The sequence below is a fragment of the Camelus bactrianus genome, chromosome 23, assembly GCF_048773025.1.
Source record: "Camelus bactrianus isolate YW-2024 breed Bactrian camel chromosome 23, ASM4877302v1, whole genome shotgun sequence".
NCBI lineage: Eukaryota > Metazoa > Chordata > Mammalia > Artiodactyla > Camelidae > Camelus > Camelus bactrianus.
Window position 1 is genome coordinate 17,541,126 of NC_133561.1, and position 13,812 is coordinate 17,554,937.

Sequence of the window (13,812 nt, forward strand, 5' to 3'; positions counted from 1 at the left end):
GCCTAGCAGAAAAAGTTGCAAAAGATTCAAAAGTGCTTTGAACCATATTCATTCGTTCATTCATTCATCCCACAGACATCACCTAAGGACCTCTATGTGTAAGAAAGCAAGATGTCACCTTCCTCCACTCCGAACATTCTCTGCCCACCCCACGTCCACCGTGTCCAGGATGCCATCTTCCCGGATCTTCAGGAAGCAGGAGCCACAGAGATGAAATGCGAATTCCTAGTCGGATGCTTTGATGTGTGGGCAGACGGAGAACAACGAGGAGGGAATGCTGGATCAAGACAAGCATTCTCCGTCCTTGGTACCAGGGTCATTCCTGCTCTGACAGACTTGCAACTGTTCACGTCCAGTCATTTGCCACTAGATTTATTCCTGACACACAAATCTCCCTCCTACCCAGGGCTTTGTCTTGCACCCTGGTGACTGTTGATGGTGACTGTTTAAAGGAGGCGGGCCTAGGTTTGGTCACAAGGCCTGGGGTGTGCCCTGACGGTGAACATTCCCAGCCAGCTCATCTGTCTTCCAGTCCCTAGAACCCAGAATCATTTATAAAATGGGGATAAGCTTTTCTGTCTGACTGTCTCACGTAGTTGTACAGTTGGGAAGCCACCGTGGAGTAGAATTATAATGAGTTTTTCTGAGTCCCAGCAGTTACAGCCCCAGGGGCACTTGAGTGCACGAGACAGTCCTAAACTGAAGGTGCTATGGGCTGATATGTGACCCTTCTCTACGAGACCCTGTCTGTAAATGTCCAGATCTGCAAATATTTCCTTTTACAGGTACCTTGCCAAAAGTAAAGGTCCATCAGCAGATGAATGGGTAAACAAATTGTGTTATATACATAAGATGGAATATTTTTCAGCCATAAAAAGGGAGAACTAATACATGCTACCCTGTGGATGAGTCTTGAACAAAACTATGCTAAGCAAAAGAAGCCAGGCACAAAAGGTCACATATTATTTGATTCTTTTTACATAAAATGTTCAGAAGAGATAAATCCACTGAGACATAACACAGATTGGTGGTTGCCAGGGGCTGGGGGGAAGGGGAGATGAGGAGAAACTGCTTCCTGGGTGTGGGGTTTTACTTGGGAGTGGTGGAAAGTTTGGAACTAGTTAGAAGTGGTGCCTGCCCAGCACTGTGAATTACTGGATGCCACTGAATTGTTCACTTTAAAAGGGTTAATTTTATATAATATGAATTTCACTTCAATAATTTTTTTTTTTAATTAAGGGAGTCAATTACATGACAGTGTTTCACAATGGAACCTCAGCAGAGGCTGCCTTGAACCTGGGGATGAGTTATTCTTTAAGCTCTCTGAGGAGGTCTCTTCCATTCTCTCTGCTCAAAGCCATTCAGGCACCTGTAATACACTAAATACTCGGGTGGTTATCATTTCTCTGATGCAACAAAGGGCTGCTGCAGGACGTGGCTCACTTCACCAACTGGCTGCCTGGGTCCATGCTCCAGACAGCTTCATTCAGAACACTGAAATGTATATATCTTCATACATCCTACAAATACCGGGACAGCCATTCCAGAAAAACTAGACCCAGATTTCCAGGCCAGACTCAAAAAAGTCATCCTATATGTGTGACTGTGTGAAGATGTACACTGAAACATTAATAGTAGTTCTGTCTTATCTTTGGATTATGGGATTAGGGATGGGAATTTTAATTTCTTTTTTTTGAATTGACGTTTAGTTGATTTACAATGTTGTGTTAGCTTCTGGTGTACAGCATTGTGATTCAGTTATACATGTATATATTCTTTTTCATTATAGGTTATTACAAAATATTGAATGTAGTTTAATTTCCTTTTTGGTGTTTACCTAGATATTTTAAAATAATTATTTACATAATTTTAAAGAAAATATTAGGTGGGGATGTTTCATTTAAAGATGTAGTATGTACACTCATAAAAAATTATATTCATTCATTATAACTTTAGAAGCTCTTGTAGGTGTGGGGCTTATAAAAAGGAGGATGTATTACCCTCCTGTGATATTAGAAGCATTCACAAAGCTATATGGGAACACAGCTATGTGGGAAGATAGATTAATTCCAGCTGGAGGACTCAGGAAGGGCTTTATGGAGATGTTGCTTGAGCTAGACTTCTCTTCCAGCCAACTGGTATACCCATTTCCTTCATTTCTCTAGACTTCATTGTTGTTCCTCCTTTGCTTTTTATCAGAACTGTGTCCTTCTTCCAAGGACTGTAATTGCTCCATTTTCTGAATCACCTTATCACTTGCTGATTGCATCATTTTATGGCATGTATTGGACGTTACTGATCTTTTCGCATATATTGCCTTAATTCTATCATAATCTTTTTTGAGAACAGGCACTGCTATTCTATACCTTTCTGTAACCACAGCATTCTTTTAAAAAAAGTACGTTATTATTGATGGTTATGATATCATACATGTATTCTGAATCCATCAATAATATAATGGACATGCCAGAAGAATCTTTACTATTTGTTTTTTTAAATTCTTCAGATGCATTCTTAAAAGAGCCACTATCATAAATTAAGAGTTGGTGGACACAAAGCTAGGCTATTCATAAATGCTCTTTGGGGGAGACAAAGCAGACTAAAGAAGTGGATAAAGAATGAGAGTTTCAAAAAGTCACCAAGTTTATTGTCTCAAAAATGAAAACTCTGAATAAAATATGTTCTCACACAATTCACTTAAAAAAATACTCCATATAAAGTTAGGCCCTGAAAGAGTCATTGTCTAGGTTTGAAATGATTCTTTCTTTAGAATGAGAGGTGATTTCTGAAAACTCTTTAGATAAACAACATTATTTTCAATTCATTTTCATAAAGGCTTGCTGCATTAGCTTGGTTTAGGCCTGGCGGCAAGTAACATAAGCTCAGAATAACAGTAACTTAACAGTAACTTAAGTAAAGAAGAAGTTTATTTTGTTCTCATATGTAAGAAGTTTGGAGGTGGTCAGTCTAGGACTGGAGCAGCCCTCCACACTGTCAGGGAACCAGGGCTTTTATCTTTTTAAGGACTCTTTGAAGAAACTACAAACACCATTTCTATAACGTTACATTTGTCAGAACAAGCTGGAAAGTGTGGTCTCTATTCTACACGGCAACATGCCCAACTAAATGTTAGGGGTATAGAGATTTTTAGCCTTTTCTTTTGCAGGTGCCATGGACCCCTTTAGCAGTCTAGTGAAGCCTACGGACTCCTTCTCGGAATAATGTTTTTAAGTGAATAATCATTATTATGGTTGCTCCTGGGGAACTGGATGGGGTGATATTTAAAAGGATTGAAGTTTTCTATATAAAATTTTATTTCTTTAAAAATAAAAAGAGACAGGACAAATATGACAAAATATAAACAATTAAGAATTGTTTTTGTTATATCATTCTTTTTAATCCCCCCCTCTGTGTTTGTAAACATTTCACAAGTTTAAAAATTGTAGTCATCACTTTAAAATGTTTCAATGCATTTTCACTCCATACTAGCTACGATTTAACTTACCCAATACATTCTGTCGACAGTGTTTTGTGAACTTTGAAGAGGCTGGTCTCTTCACGTCCCCCTGAAACATGTCATGATGGTACTTTCCTCGAGTTCTCTCCTTAGTGTCTGTCCTCATCTTCCCCCTGCCCAGCCATTGTCTGGCTTCCTTTCAGCACTTCCCTGTCCATTTTGATTTCTCCATCGTGGGAACTCCAGTAGCATCACTCATTTAGCACATTATTACTTGACTTTGAATTTAACTTGCCTTCCCCATAGAATCATTAAGCTCCTTGAAGGCCCAGACCCTATTATATTCAGGCTGACAAAAGAGCTTCCATTCCCCACTCCCATTCCATTCCCACAGCAGACATAACTAATCAACCACATTACTTTTTCCCACCGAGCTTAGACATGGCCTCAGAATCCTTCTTCTCGAGCACCTGGGGCTGCAGTTGTCAATTGTATAGATTGGGCTTGCAGATGAAACCTCTTTCCATCCCTGCCGATACTTCTTTTGTAGCTTCCAAAGAACTAGTGTTGTTCCCGGGAGACACTCAGAAGAAACCAGCATCATCTTGAAAACCCAGAAATTATATAAACATTTTAGGCAAGTAATTTGGAAGAAATCTCACAACTCATTTTAGTGGCATACTGATGTCTGATCCAGTTCTTTGAAAATGTCAGCTAGTCTGGAAGGGGGCTCAGAAAAATTGGAAAAGAATACTAGTGCAAGAGATCAACTAATGCCACCCATACACTTGACACTCATTCACTAGGAGATCTTGGCTGCCGGCTGCAGGTGAGAAGCTCAAGTCCAAAGACGCTTCTTTATTTCCATCGTTAAATGGAGGGCAGCCTTCCCAGCTCTTCAAAGCCTTGGGAAAGCCCTAGGACAGGGCAGAGGAGAAGGGTAGGGAGTGGTCCCTTGTTGAGCTGGAGAAATGGCTGAGTGAGGCAGCTGGGAAGGAAGTCTGAGAACACATCCTCAGGCTGAGGCTTTTGAAATCTTATTCTGCCCCCCAAGAGATGTCAGGATCCTGAAGGAAATATACGAACAAGCTGACTGTTGAAGCATCTTCATGATAGGGTCATGAGTGATTTTTTCCCCCCAGCTTCTTTATGTATTTTTTCTAGTTAAAAATTTCCTGTAATCACCAGGTTTTATTTTCATGGTCAGAAGCTGAAAGAGAAAAAAGGAACAAAAACAGATCCCAGAAGAATATCAATCTTTTTTTAAAAAGTGTTACTATTGTTGCATAAAAGTGTGTTATAGCTCGGTGTTACAGCTCAGTTGTGACAACAACCTGGATCCTGGCAAGAGACCAAGCAGCACTCGGAGAGCTGAACTCAGGTTTATTACGCCAGCGAGCCCAGAGGAGTTAACACTCCAAGCTCTGGACCCAGTCCGTAGGTTTACACAGGCTTTTATAGGCTGCCAGTTTACACTTTGCAACATCATATACAAATAAAGTATAACAAAAGTTGACTAATTAGAAACAAGCTTTGTAGAAATGGACCAATCAGGAGGGAAAGAAATAACCAATCAGGAGTGAGCTCCATGCAAACGAAGTACTACAAATGGACCAATCAGGAGTTAGCTCAGGGAACCAACAGAATTTTAGGGGTAAGTTCCACTTTCCTAGAAGTAAGCTGTTTCAGAGGCAAAAAGTGAGATAGAGCCACTGGGCCAGGGAACCAGATGGTGCTTGCAGGAGAGTAGTGGCCCAGCCTGGGGGTCCTGTCGGTCTTTTTTATGGGACTTCTCACTGCACTATTACTCTACTTTTGGAATCAGAGAGAAAGAGAAATTTCACCCACCAAGAAAGTGCACATCAGAAAACTGAAAGCAAATATAAAATGCTTTTATCAAAGTGCCCAGGATGGTCACTGGTCACTTGTTCACTCATTTGTTTGTTCATTCATTTGGTTCAATAATCATTTGTAAAGTGGCTACTAAGTGCTGAGGGTACAAGACAGAAAATGTACAAGCCCTGTCCTGACGGAGAATTCGGTCTAAGGTGGGGGTCGGGGGAGGGTCACAGACCTTAATCAAATGACCACACGTGGATGTTAAATTACCACTGGGCTGAGCGCTACGGAGGAGAGGCTGCAAGCAGCACCACGAAGGTGTGTGATGCCTGGGCCGGGGGGAGAAAGTCACCTCATCATCAGCCCCAGCTCTGGGCTGTCCTCAGCATCACTGCATTGGCTGTGGGCTGTGACAGAGCCTCCTCCCAGCCTCTCCTTCACCAGTCCATCCTGCAGCTCCTCTCCTGCTAGGCTTCCCCCAAGCCTGTTCTCAGTTCTCAGTAGCTCCGGGACAATTACCCATTGTCTCAACTTTAAAGCTCACTTTGTCTAGCTTGCCCAGTTCAGGGGAATCTCACCTCCCAGGCTCTCTGTTAGCCCACATGGTACCTTTGGTGCAAGTTTTAAAGAGGCAGTTCTTCCAGCCCTTAGCAGGACACACATCCTGGAGAGCAGAGCTCAGGCTGAATTTCAGTCTTTACTCTGCTCTCTGGGTTTTTTTTTTGTTTTGTTTTTTGTTTTTTGTTTTTAGCAGATATGGCCAAATTGTATTTTCTTTTTTTTTTTTTTTCTGCTCTCTGGTTTTATCTCCAAAAATAGACCACATACCTCTCGAGTAGGAATTTTAATCTTTTGTGTTTCAATTCCAATGGTGCCAAACTCAGCCTTGGGCACGTGGTACAATACTTTCCTCAGGGTAGATGGGTGGCCAGATTGAGTCTTAAATAATAGAAGCTTTCATGCTAACCTGGGTTTGGCCTCTAATTTGCTCTATGATCTTGGAAAGTGTCCTCTAAGGCCCCGAGACCTCCATTTCTTCATCTGCAAAGTGGGCAGAATCGCTGGGCCTTCAAGCCTGCAGTGAGCTGGGAAGTGAGAACAAATCAGGGCTGGGAGGACACAGGATGGAGAGCAAGGGCAGAGAAGCAGGAGGAGGGGGCAGGTTCCTTCTCCCTTGATCTCCTGAGCTCACCACAGGAACTGAGAAGCAGCTGGGGCCAGCTGCTTGGCTGCTCGGGGAGGGTGCCTCTCACAAGGGCGGTCCTTATCTCTTTGCCAGAGCCACCTCCTTCCTGGGCCCCAGCCACCTGTGGTTGCCTGAAGTTCGCACATGAAGTTTAACCCAACCGCACACCCACCTGAACACCACAGGAGGGACTGGATTTTCCAAGGAAGTCCCGATTTTGAATCTTCTGTCTCACTGTCTAAACCTGGTATCTTGGGCCACATGTTTGTTTGAGGCCCAGAAATCTGATCAGCTATGGATTGAGGGGTCTCTAGGTGGAAGGTTAAAGTGGAGGCCTTGCACGTCCGTCATCACCCACCAGCAGTCCAGGCTGTCCTCTCTGACCTGCAGCCACGTAAGGCCACATGTCCTGCTGGTCCCCCATTTCCTTAGCTCAGCCTCCATGCCATTAGCCTGGGCTTTCCCTCACACCATCCCAGGACTCATCTGGCCATCATGCCAGTGGTGGGCTCACTGGTACCTCGGGGAGACCAGGGCCCTGCTGTCTGAGTCAACAGGGACTCTAGCAGGGGGACTTTCAAGTCTTGGCCAGCTGTTGGGAGGTGGGGGGGAATGTTTTGGGGTTGATGGGTCTTTTCATGGGGAGCACTCAGATCACATCAGGACAGGCCCTGAAAGCAAGTAGAAGCCAGGAGAAGCCCCTGTTCCCTCTGATTCTGCGTGGGTGGTCAGAAACAGGAAGGAGAGGAGTGTGATGGGGTTTGGAGATACCAGAGCTAAGGCTGGTCCTTGCTCTGCCACTCACTAATACTGAATCTTCCACCCAGTCCATTTCCTCATCTATAAAAAGGGCCAATACCTGACCAGGCTATGGTGCTGAGAGGCTGTCCGGTGTGGATCTCAGCCTCCAGAAGTTTCTTGAGCACAAGTGACCATGTTCTGCACAAGTGACCCCACTGGTGATCGGACCTGGGAACCTCCAAGACAGCCCTGTACAAGTGGGCAAAGGCCCTCAGGGAGGCCCCTGCAGAAAAGACCCTGCCTGCCGGACTGGAGGGTGCCCAAGGAAAGAGGGGATGAGATGGAAGACTGAGCCCCAGGGGGACCAGGACTGTGGTGGGCAGTTTGACAAGTGATCCCACTAGCAGTCCAATTGTTCTGATGCCAGACTGATTTCCTGTGATTCTTTACTTCTGGTATATTTTCACAATGTTCCTCTCTCTCCTGTGGTCACTTTGTTACTCTCTCTTCCAACCTGAGAGAGTCAACAATTGGGCTTGGTGGTTCAGTTTACAGAGGAGGAAACAGGGTCAGAGAGGTTAAGTGACCTGCTCAAGGTTACATGAGTGGCAAGTGTGGGAGAAGGGATTCGAACTCAGATCTGCTAGATTCAGACTCAGTATTTCTGCTGAAAAAAGCAAAACCTAGAAGGTCACAGCATACAGGGTTGAGGTCGGTTCCAGCCACGACCTGCTTCTCACGTCACACAGACTCACTTTGAAGCTGAAGATGGAAAGTGGAAAAATGCCAAATTGGTTTGGGAAGGGGTGGGGAGAGGAAACAGTGAGGGGGGGAGTGTCGAGCTGAAAATGTTCTCTGCTGCGTCATTAGGAGAAAGGAAAGGGGTGCTCTTATTTTTCTTCACAAAAGCAACACAGGAAATAAACAGTTCATTAAGACACTGCATACCTTAGCAAGTAAGCAGAAACACTTAGCTCTTGAAGACACCTTTTTGCAAAAGAAGAAAAAGGGGTAGTCAATAGCTTTTTTTTTTAAGAAAACTTGAGTGGGTTTAGGTGAGTGAGGGCATGTTTGGGGGACTTTGTTTTACTTGAGCTCATCAAATTACACATAGTAAGCTGTCAGCCTCTCAGGGCTGAAATCTTGTTTGCTCATATATGCCTTGAACAGGGCTTGGCACATAGTAGGTGCACAAAAGGGGCTCAGTGGACAAAAGTCCCACCTGATCACCCACCAGGCTCCAACAGCTTGCGGGGACATTGAGGTCACAAATAGACAAACCCAATATCTGCTGATCCAAAAGCCCCTCACCAAGGTTACCAGTTCTGAAGAGGACTTGGCTCACAATGGTCTTAAAAATAGGACTTGGAGGTGGCCCGTGAGGAAAAACATGAACATTGGGAGTCTTAAAGGTTTCTAACAACCCTTTCTGCCTTTCTTAAGCCCAGATGGCTCCATTCTTGTCCATCTTACCTAAGTGGGATTTCCAGCCTAGGGGATCTGACTCAGTGGTTAGATGTCAAAGGCAAGAGGCAGACCCATTTTCATTCGTTTTTCAAAATTGAGTTTTGCTGCCTCCTCCTCCAGGAAGCCCTCTTTGATGCTCTGTCTCCTCCCGTTGCTTTTCTCACTCTGGGTTAAATCTTGCCCCTGTGTGTCCCCAGCTCTCCCTGTGCTTCAGTGCATCTCATCCTGGTATTCATCATCCCAGATGATGACAATCACTTCTCACTACACTGTCAGGTCCTCAGGGATGAGAGGTAAATTTTCTTTAACTTCATATTCCCAGTGCTTAGCCAAGGGCCTGGCATGGAGTAGATGCTCAATAAATGTTGTTAAATGAATAAAAGGAAGGGAAGAGCAGGGTGGGGGCAGTGGGGAGGACAGATAAATTGGGAGTTCAGGATTTGCACCAACTACTATATATATAATAGATAAACAATAAGGTCCTACTGTATAGCACAGGGAACTATATTCAATACCTTATAATAGCCTCTAATGAAAAAGAATATGAAAATGAATATATATACATGTTTAACTGAATCACTCTGCTGTACACCAGAAATTAACACAACATTATAAACTAACAATACTTAAATTAAAAAAAAAAAAAGTGAGGAAAGGAGGAAGAAGAGAAGGGAAGGGAAGGAAGGAGGAAGGACACTCTGGGAACAATGACATTTTCTTTTTGAAATTTCATCCCATAATTATCTGCCCAATACTTGTCCACAGACAGCAGTTAAAATCAGGATTCTATTTTCTGTAAATGGTTGAGCTCCTTCACTCTCAGCTGTGTCTTTGGCACCTATGGCAGGAGGAAATGGGGTGCATTTAGAGGGACTTGGGAGTGCAGTGTCTGAGAAGTATGTGCGTGTCCTAACACATCTCTGAACTAAATACATGTCTCTGAACCACATACAAAAGGCACACACAGCCACATTTTTTCCACCTGGAACTTAGTTACTCAGCAATTTCACCTTTTAGACCACAGCCAACTGCTAGCAAGCAAGCTGGGTGTGGGAGGGCAGGGCGCTGGCTCTCCTGTTCACTGCCGTAGCTCGGGTGCCAAGGAAAGGCCAGACAGTTGGTAGGTGTTCAAGAGCTACTTGCTGAGTGACTGAATGAGTGAGAAAGGAATTTGAGGCAGCATAAATGCCACAACATTTCCACCGTAAATATCCCAAATTTCACTCACAGGAGAGCCCCTTCGACTCTCACTCCAGTCACACTGACACTTAATTTACAAATAGTTCTATCAGACTTCATCCTTTTGTTCTATAGCTACTGCAGACTAAAAGCTGGTTCCCTGTGCCTGCCCTGACTCCTACCTTCAACAGATCTAGCAGTATCCAAAAGACAGACAGACAAGATCCTGGACAGTGGGGAGCTGAGTGGGGAGGGAAGAAAGCTGCATGGCCCTTAGGACGCCCACCCAGGTTGTCTCACCCAGTAGGAGGACTTTGAACACTACAACAAGAACAACGACAAAACAAAAGCTACTGGCATCTGTTAGCTGAGAAGGAAGGTCTACCCTGAAGCAGCTGTGCTTGCCCTTTGAAGACAGATAAGGGCGGGGTCTGCTGGCCTGCAGGCCTTCTTTGACTTTAAGAATCTTCTAAGTCCTGCAAGTAGCTGGGCCCCATGAAATCACCTTAAGGGCTCAGCCCCCAGCCAACCTCTCCTGCCCTGCATCTTTCTCCAAGATGGGCTATGAAACCCCCTGGCCTCCCAGCCTTGGCCTGCTCCCCACCCCGGAACTGGGGGCCCAAGACACCCAAAGGCCTCAGTCTCCAGCTGGCCCAGAGATACAGGACCCACGAAGCGGCTGGAAGAGCAGTGGAGGCAGCGCAGAGAACTCCTGAAACTTACAAGCTGCTTCCACCAATCATTTCCAAGCCTCCTCCCCCTCCTACTCCCAACTTCCATGGTAAACACACCGACTCTAAGCCGACGTGGGGCGGAGACAGATCTGAGCACTACCTCCTGTCTTCTTGCTTGGCTGCCCTGCAATTAACGCCTTTTTCTTTCAGTAAAAGACGGTTTGCCTCTGTATCAGGTCTTTCTGTTGCTCAGAGGGCAACAAACCCACTTGCTCGGTTATATGACTGTCATGTTGCAGGCACTGTGCTGGTCACTTTTTTGTGTCTTTTCCCATTTACCCTTTCAACACAGACTCCGGTAGACACTAATTTCTCTCATCCTGAGAGGCAGGGTCGAGCTGGTATGGGGTTTTGGAACAAGGTCTATCTCTCTGCCTACAGCAGCAGAGCTGTCTGGCACCATCCCTTCTCACTTGTGTCAGGGCTGTAGCATCTGTCAGGCCCAGGATCTCGCTCAGGGCCTTAGGAGAGAACCCAGCTGCTCATCTCAGAGATCCAAAGACAGGCCCTTGGCTTTGGTAGCCATGGGGAGGGGTCCTGGGGTGAGCATCGAATGACTGTCCCACAGCCATCAAAGGTGAGCGCTATGGGCTTCATCCTTCCAGCGGGCACTTGCTGCTGAAAGGAGCTGCTGCTGGCCACCTGCTCTGTCTGGGGATGTGAGTCTCACTCCAGGACATCCCTCAGAAGTTGTAGGGGCCTCCAGGGGCCTGGGCTGGGTCCTCATTCTCACCCTTGATTGCATCAGTGTTAGTTCAGCCTGGTCAGGCCTTGACCACTCAACAGAACCACTGCTGGAATGCTCTGGGAAGATATATTTTATGGCAAAATCTTGCTTCCTTTTGTTTTATGTTTGATATTTTCCCAAAAGAAAAAAAAAGCTGGAATAACTAGTATCATTATTCTTTTCTTTCTTTTATTTTCCACCCCAGAACCATCTGTCATCAGATAAGTTTACTTTACACCTCTCAGGCTGATTTCCACATCCAGAGGAGACTGGACAGGGGACAGTGATGACCTCTGGATGCCCTGCTGCAAGGGGCTGAGAGGCGAGGGCCAGGAGTAAATCATCAGCTCCAAGGTTGCTCAGGAGAGAGCTGAGCTGAGCATCAGCAGAGGCAGACGTGGATGGACAGTACACGGGATGGTGAGCTGTTATGAGACAGATGTCTTCTCCCTGTGTCGCCTCTCGCGCCACTCAATTGGGTGAAAACACAGTTAAAGTTCTGCTGTTGTTGGAGCAAACATCATCTGTGGCATGGAGTAGGGGAGCACATGCAGTGGGAACACAGAGGACTATGAGGTTTTTCATCCTAAGATCTACGGGTTCCAGTCCATGAACCAAAAGAGAGGAGGGCCTGAGTTGATAATGGTTAGTTATCAGATTTTGACCTCTCTCCATCTGAGAAGGCCCAGATGAGAGACTCTAGGCTGAGGTTCCTGCTGTAGACCCCGAAGGTGAGGAGGGAGTGTTCAATGTCTGAACACTCTGTTTATGCCATGTTAGATTTCCAGCTGTGGAAAGGTAGGTGTCACACCCTTGGGTTTCTGGGTTGATGCTGAGCTAAGGAATATGAATTTGATTCTTCATTTGAGCTTAGATGAATTTCGCCACAAGTTTTTGGGCTACATCTTAAGGCTACCTAGACTGAGGAAGTTTCAGTCCTGGCAAGGAGAAACCCAGCGTCACATGGATCCCTCCCTCCCCTAAACAGAAACCCTCCACCTGAAGGTCTGGGCTCTCACCCGGCAGGGGGCCTACTGAGGGTTTGAGGAGCAGGGTCACATGGTCAGATCTGAGTTTTTAGAAAGGTCTCTCCGGATGCAAGTGGGAGGTGATTTGTAGGGGTGGGTGGGAACTGGCTTAGGGATGCTAGTGAGGAGCTGCTATAGTCTGAATGTGTCTCCCCTAAAATTCACAGGTTGAAACCTAACAACGTCATAATATTGGAAGGTGAGGCCTTTGGAGGTGATGAGGTGATGAGGGCAAAGCTTCCATGAGTGGGATTAGTACCCGTGAAAAAGAGGCCCCAGAGAGCTCCCTCACCCTTTCCACCATGTGAGGACACAGCGAGAGGACGGCCATTGATGAATCCGGAAGCGGGCCCTCACCAGACTCCACATGTGCCGGCACTTTGATCTTGGACTTCCAGCCTCCAGAAATAAATTTCTCTTGTTTATATTACAAGGCACTCAGTTTATGAAGTTCTATTATAGCCGTCCAAACTGACTAAGACAGGAGCCCTTAGAGCAACCCAGAGGGGAAGTGATGAGCCTGAAAGGCCTGAAATCCTGCAGCAGCATGAAGGCTGAAGAGATGGGCCTGCTGGTGGGCCTGGGTGCTCTTACAAGGTTATCGAAATAGAGAAAACCCAGGAATGTCTAATCCTGCCCCAGCCACAAAGCTGCCTACCAACAAAGCTCCCAGGGAAACATCCAGTGAACAGAAACTGAGCAAGAAAGAGAAAATACCACTTTTGTTATGTTGCCGTATTAATTCTCCTTCCTCGTGTTTCCTTCCAAGCTTAGGAGGATCAGTTATCCTTGTATCAATTAGTACAATACCATGGTCCTTTGCCACTGCTTCCCTGACTCCTCCCAGGGGAGAAAGCATGCACTGCAGTCTGCTGGTCCCTGCTTCAGGTTTCATGGGAGCTGCCATCTGCCAGTCTCCCAGTCTCGAGGCTGCCCTGGTCCAGAACTGACTGTAGTGGGAAACCCTACTTGATTTCAGGATAAGCCACATTCTCCAGTATCAGCTTTATCTACAACAAAGATGACAATTGGATATCCATATGCCTGTTCCTCACTTTTTAATTTCCTAACTAGTCCAGAAATTGCATAAGGAAAACAAGCTTTTCATTTATTGCCCCCCTTAAGACTCTAAATTTAATATAAGCTGTGCTTTGGCCCCAAATCCCTACCTTCACTAAACTGAGTTGAACCACGTGCAGTATTTTTTTGGCCTAGGCTAGAGATCACCTTATTTCTCCTAAATCCCCATTCTCAGACTGAAAGGGTAGCCTTTAATGCAAGGAAAAGCCTCAGGGCAGCCTCAGAAGGCAAAGAGTAGTGGACTTTGTTTGCCTTATTAAGGATCTCAGAGAGCCTCAAGATGACACCCACAGGAATCATGGCCCAGCTGATGTCTGGGAAACCAACCCATCAGACCAACACACTTTCTGTTTGGGAAGAAGTGAGTGGAGGCA

General features: G+C 45.6%; 1 long non-coding RNA gene across 1 annotated transcript in view; it reads right to left on the reverse strand.

Moving 5' to 3' along the window:
- Positions 1 to 2,484: 2,484 nt before the first annotated feature.
- The window catches only part of LOC123613990 (uncharacterized), a 53,609-nt gene continuing 42,281 nt past the window's right edge, over positions 2,485 to 13,812 (reverse strand). Inside the window, exon 3 of the long non-coding RNA XR_006721425.2 lies at positions 2,485 to 4,667. This is a non-coding gene — a long non-coding RNA (uncharacterized LOC123613990). The remainder of the gene's footprint in view (positions 4,668 to 13,812) is intronic.